Source organism: Macaca fascicularis, chromosome 20 (assembly GCF_037993035.2).
Source record: "Macaca fascicularis isolate 582-1 chromosome 20, T2T-MFA8v1.1".
Taxonomy (NCBI): Eukaryota; Metazoa; Chordata; class Mammalia; order Primates; family Cercopithecidae; genus Macaca; species Macaca fascicularis.
The window spans coordinates 27,684,555-27,691,140 of record NC_088394.1 but is presented as its reverse complement, the minus strand read 5'-3'; the positions used below and the strand labels follow the sequence as shown (position 1 = coordinate 27,691,140).

The 6,586-nt window shown below is 47.1% G+C and overlaps 1 non-coding gene across 1 annotated transcript; it reads right to left on the bottom strand.

Moving 5' to 3' along the window:
- Positions 1 to 3,751: 3,751 nt before the first annotated feature.
- On the bottom strand, positions 3,752 to 3,855 carry LOC123570730 (small nucleolar RNA U13). Its single transcript, XR_006694978.1, has one exon. It is a non-coding gene; the product is annotated as a small nucleolar RNA U13 (small nucleolar RNA).
- Between the last annotated feature and the right edge of the window lie 2,731 nt (positions 3,856 to 6,586).

The window sequence follows — 6,586 nt, the reverse complement described above, 5'->3', positions numbered from 1 at the left end:
TGCAGTGGCTCATGCCTGTAATCCCAGCACTTTGGGAGGCCACAGCTGGTGGATCACGTAAGGTGAGGAGTTCCAGACCAGCCTGGCCAACATAGTGAAACCCCCTCTCTACTAAAAATACAAAAATTAGCTGGGCGTGGAGGCACATGCCTGTAGTCCCAGCCACTTGGGAGGCTGAGGCAGGAGAATCGCTTGAACCTGGAAGGTGGAGGTTTTGCAGTGAGCCAAGATCACGCCACTGCGCTCCAACCTGGGCAACAGAGCAAGACACTGTCTCAAAAAAAAAAGTCACGGATGTATTGAGGATGTGACCGGGGGGTTGGTGGGGGGAACATCAGGAAAGGCTTAGTGGAGACAGTAGTGACGGTTGGACTCTGAGGGTTCAGCAGGCAGGGAAAGGGAGAGCTGGTATAAACAAGTGTAGATGCACTGTTACCTGTTCATAACAAGACAGGTGCCATCAGTAAGAGAGTGCATTGAGAAACTGGGCCTTTGCTGTGATAGCTAAGCATGTGGTTGTTTTCTGATCATTTAAGTTGTGTTTATTGTGTGTTTTGTTTGTTGTTGGTTGTTTTTTTTTTGAGATGGAGTCTCGCTCTGTCCTCCAGGCTGGAGTGCAGTGGCACAATCTCGGCTCACTGCAAGCTCCACCTCCCGGGTTTATGCCATTCTCCTGCCTCAGCCTTCCGAGTTGCTGGGACTACAGGCGCCCGCCACCACACTCGGCTAAATTTTTGTATTTTTTTTTTTTTTTTTAGTAGAGATGGGGTTTTACTGTGTTAGCCAGGATGATCTCGATCTCCTGACCTCGTGATCTGCCCACCTCCACCTCTTAAAGTGCTGACATTACAGGCGTGAGCCACCGCGCCCGGCCTTATTGTGTTTTATATAAGTACGGGTCCACAACAGATTGGATTTTTTTTTTTTTTAAGAGATAGGATCTTGCTGTGTTGCCCAGGCTGGCCTTGAACTCCTGGGCTCAAGCAATCCTCCCACCTCAGCCCTCTAAGTAGCTAGGACTACAGGTATGCACCACCATGCCCAGTCTAGATTGGAAATTTTAAAAAAAATGATCTTTTACCACATTTGAGAAGCACTGATGTAGGCAGAGGAAAAAAGTGCAAGCTCAAAGGGTTGGAGAAGTGAGAGAGTGGCATGATTAGTGTAATGCACGTGTGGAACGTGTGCCAGAGATGCACTGGAGACTCACCCGGGCCGTCTCTTGAAACTTTCAATGCTCTGGGCTTTTATAGACAAATTCACAGCTGGGGCTGGGCACGGTGGCTCACACCTGTAATCCTAGCACTGTGGGAGGCCGAGGCAGTACGATCACTTGAGGCCAGTAGAAGGGCACAAAAAATTAAAAATTAGCCAGATATGGTAGTGTGTGCCAGTAGTCCTAGCTACTAGGGAGACTGAGGTAGGAGGATCACTTGAGCCCAGGAGCTTAAGATCTATTTAAGTTAAGGTACAGTGAGCTGTGATTACACCACCGCACTCTAGCCTGGGGAATAGAGCAAGACCTTGTCTCAAAACAAAGTAACAAAATAACATGAAATGGATTCCATTTTAAGAAACAGAATGAAGCATCATTGTGTAAAGTATGAAATTGGAAGCAAAGAGCATGAAGCAAAAAAAAAAAAACCATCTGAAGCCTGAGGTCAGAGGTGGGGGAGGATTGAAGAGGTACAGATGTAAAAAGCTGTGAATCTACCGTGACCAGTGGAAGGAGTCAAAAATGACACATTCTTCTGACTGGAGGATAAATATAACTATTTTCAAGAAATAGCTGGAATATTCTGTGTGTTTAGAAGTACAAGAACAGCACATTTGCAGGGCGGACTGATAGGTTGAAGAGAAGCCTTGGGACATGCACTAACTAGACTCTAGGCTCAGCTTCTGTCACGAGCCCAAAACAGTGACTCAGCAAAATAGCTTATTTATCATGTGACAGTTCAGAGGTGAGTGGTCCAGGGTTAGGGTTAGACAACAACTGTTAACACAGAATCATCTAGGGACGCCGGGCCCTGCTGTTGTATTGCCTCTGCATCCCCAAGGTTGTCATCTGTGGTTAAAGTGGCTCACCAGCCCCAAGTCCTCCTCAAAGCCCATGAAAAAGGAAGGGGAAATACAGGGCCTGGAAATTACACTGATCCCATTGGCCAGAACTTAGTCTCACCTTACCACCCTATACACAAGACTGAAATGCCTCTAGCTGGATAGTTAAACGTTCATTTAAACTTGGGGCGTTTTGTTTCTAAATGAAGGGAAGCGGCACAAGTATTAGTCTGTCACAGAAGAGAAGGAGAAAGGTTTTGAAGCGAATGGCTTATAAATAGTTGTCCAAAGTCTGCTCATGGCTGACATCAGAGCCAGCATGTCGACCACTTCCGTGCTGCGTGCTTTAGGTACCTTATCTCACTTAATCTCAGAATAACCCTATTGTCATTCCCATTTTGTAGATGGGAAAACAGGCTCAAAGAGATAAGTGATTTACCTTCCACACAACGGGGAAGTAAGGGGTCCAGGTGCACATTAAGGCAGCTTGTGCCTGACTCATACCTGGTGCTGCTTACGTTTCCAGAGGGGGCAGCCTGGAGGAGAGGGCTAGGTACTGGACTCAACGTGTGAGTACGTGGTGGAAGGGAAGCCAGAGGATGGAGTGGCCAGAGGTGAAGAACCGCGGGGGAGCAGTGATGGAAAGGCCGGAGAGCTTATGCGTTTCAGGGCTGTCCTGCCAAGTACCTCACTTGGCCAGTTCAGCATTCTTTGGCAGGAGGCACAGCCATTGTGTTGTCCAATGCCAGGGTATATACCTTTTTCAGTTTCCAATCTACCAATGGTGACTTTTGAACAGCATTGTCAAACCTTTTTCTGCCCAGGGCTAGATAGTGTATATTTTAAGCTTTGTGGGCCACATGTGGATTGTCACTCCTTTTTTTCTTAACAACTTTTTTTTTTTTTTTTGAGACAGTCTCGCTCTGTCGCCCAGGCTGTTAACTACCATTAACTTTTTTTTTTTTTAATTAATTAATTTATTTTTTATTATTATACTTTAAGTTCTAGGGTACATGTGCATAACGTGCAGGTTTGTTACATATGTATACTTGTGCCATGTTGCTGTGCTGCACCCATCAACTCGTCATTTACATCAGGTATAACTCCCAATGCAATCCCTCCCCCCTCCCCCCTACCATTAACTTTTTAATGCCTCTCTTTCCAGTGTGTGTATATTTATTACTAGACTGGAATCATCCTATGTATATGTCATCCATTGCTATTTCCTGTCCCTTTACATAACGAGCTGCTTTCTGAAATTTTATTTATTTTATAGACAGTCTTGTTCTGTCACCCAAGTTGGAGTTCAGTGGTGCAATTTCAGCTCACTGCAACCTCAACCTCCTGAGTAGCTGGGACACCCACCACCATGCCTGGCTAATTTTTGTATTTTTAGTAGAGACAGGTTTTCACCATGTTGGCCAGGCAGGTCTTGAACTCCTGATCTCAGGTGATCCACCTGTCTCCCAAAGTGCCATGCCCAGCTAATTTTTAAATTGAGACCAGGTCTCCCTGTGTTGACCATGCTGATCTTGAACTTCTAGGATCAAGTGATCCTTCTGCCTGGGCCTCCCAAAGTTCTCGAATTCCAGGCACGAGCCATCGTGGCTGGCCTGATTTTTTAAAAGAAACAGAAATTTGGATTTTATTGTGAAATCTCCCCATCTTAGTATATTGGATTTCATTATTTTTACATCCGGCAGATAATGTGTCAATGTCAAAACAAGGTTTGAGGGAGGTGCAGCTCACACATGAGTGTGAAAACCCAGTCATCACGTTTATGAACTACAAAAGGATCTGGATTTAATTATTTAAAAGACAGCTTGGCCAGGCCCGGTGGCTCACGCCTGTAATCCCAGCACTTTGGGAGGCCAAGGCAGGTGAATCATCTGAGGTCAGGAGATTGAGACCATCCTGGCCAACATGGTGAAACCCTGTCTCTACTAAAAATACAAAAATTACCTGGGTGTGCTGGTGCGAGCCTGTAGTCCCAGCTACTCAGGAGGCCGAGGCAGAAGAATCACTTGAACCCAGGAGGCGGAGGTTGCAATGAGCCGAGATCACGCCACTGCACTCCAGCCTGGCGACAGAGTGACTCTGGCTCAAAAAAAAAAAAAAAAAAAAGACATTCTACTGGTCAATACTATATAAGACAAGCAAAACATTTGCTGGTCAGGTGATGAATGGTGAATTCTGCTTTCGTCACAGTTACTGTCAAGCATTCAACCACAATTTTTTTGAGACTTCCATGCAGACCTTTGTGGAAAGCAAAGCACTGGGGAGAGATTCCATGAACATCATTCATTTAAACACCCGTTTGTTTTTTATTTTATTTTATTTATGTATTTAATTTTATTTTTTTAAGATGGAGTCTTGCTCTTGTCACCCATGCTGGAGTGCAGTGGCACGATCTCGGCTCACTGCAACCTCTGTCTCGGTTCAAGCGATTCTCCCGCCTCCGCCTCCTGAGTAACTGGGATTACAGGTGCCCACCCCCACGCCTGGTTAATTTTGGTACTTTTAGTAGAGATGGGGTTTCGCCATGTTGGCCAGGCTGGTCTTGAACTGCTGACCTCAAGTGATTTTTCTGCCTCAGCCTCCGAAAGTACTGGGATTATAGGCATGAGCCACTGCACCTGGCCTCTGTTTATTTTTTTTATTTTTTATTTTTTTTGAGACGGAGTCTCGCTCTGTCGTCCAGGCTAGAGTGCAGTGGCCGGATCTCAGCTCACTGCAAGCTCTGCCTTCCGGGTTCACGCCATTCTCCTGCCTCAGCCTCCCGAGTAACTGGGACTACAGGTGCCCGCCACCTCGCCTGGCTAGTTTTTTTGTATTTTTTAGTAGAGACGGGGTTTCACCATGTTAGCCAGGATGGTCTCGATCTCCTGACCTCGTGATCCACCCGTCTCGGCCTCCCAAAGTTCTGGGATTACAGGCTTGAGCCACCGCGCCCGGCCTTATTTATTTTTGAGACGAAATCTTGCTCTTGTTGCCCAGGCTGGAGTGCAATGGCGTGATCTTGGCTCACTGCAACCTCCGTCTCCTGGGTTCAAGCAATTCTCCTGCCCCAGCCTCCCGAGTAGTTGGGATTACAGACACCCACCACCATGCCCGGCTAATTTTTGTATTTTTAGTAGAGATAGGGTTTCTCTATGTTGGCCAGGCTGGTCTTGAACTCCTGAGTCCAGGTGATCTGCCCGCCTTGGCCTCCCAGAGTGCTGGGATTATAGGCATGAGCCACCACACCCGGCCCCCATTTATTTTTTGAGACAGGGTCTCACTGTGTCCCCCAGGCTGGTGTGCAGTGGCACAATCACAGCTCACTGAAGCCTCCCTGCTCAAGCAATCCTCTCACCTCAGCTTCCCAGGTAACTAGAATGTGCCACCACACGTGGCTAATTTTTCTAATTTTTTTTTTTTTTTTAGAGATTAGGGTCTTGCTATGTTGCCCAGGCTGATCTTGAATTCCTGGGCTCAAGCGATCCTCCCACATTGGCCTCCCAAAGTGCTAGGATTACAGAAGTGAGGCACCTTGCCCAGACTTAAACACCTATTTATTGTGCACTTTCTCTGTACCAGGCCCTGATCTGAGCCCTTGCACAGATGTGAACAAGACCTTACTCTCCAGGGACCAGGGGAAGGAAGTGCTACTTCTGTGCTCTGGAGAACCAAGGTCTGCAATCAGAAGAGATGAGAATGGAGGCCAGGTGTGGTGGTGGTTCACACCTGTACTCACAACACTTTGGGAGGTTGAGGCAGGAGGATCACCTGAGGTTAGGAGTTCGAGAGCAGCCTGGCCAACATGATGAACCCCTATCTCTACTGAAAATACAAAAATTAGCCAGGTGGGATTAGCCTGTAATCCCAGCTACTTGGGAGACTGAGGCAGAAGAATTGCTTGAATCTGGAAGGTAGAGGTTGCAGTGAGCTGGGATCCTGCCACTGCGCTCCAGCCTGGGGGACAGAGAGAGACTCTCAAAAAAAAAAATTAATTAAAAATTTTAAAAACACCAGTCACAGTGGCTCACGCCTGTAATCCCAGCACTTTGGGAGGCCGAGGCAGGTGGATCACAAGGTCAGGAGTTCAAGACCAGCCTGGCCAAGATGGTGAAACCCTGTCTCTACTAAAAATACAAAAATTAACTGGGCGCCGTGGCAGGCGCCTGTAATCCCAGTTACTCAGGAGACTGAGGCAGGAGAATCGCTTGAACTCGGGAGGTGAAGGTTGCAGTGAGCTGAGATCGTGCCACTGCACTCCAGCCTGCGTGACAAGAGTGAGACTCTGTCAAAAAAAAAAAAAAAAAAGAATTGCTAGGACAGTCTAGACAGTTTTCACAAAGCAAGACTTTGGTCCCCTCTTCAGGACCCAGCATGGCCTCAGATCCAGCCACCAGGCCCCAAATACCTTCAAGTTTGAGTGTAGAAGGGCATATTTTGCCTTCTTTTTGTACTAACCCTGACACCCTGATGTTCTTGACTCATCTGTCTTCATCTTCCGGGCCAACTTTGCTTCCCCACCGAGGGAGGG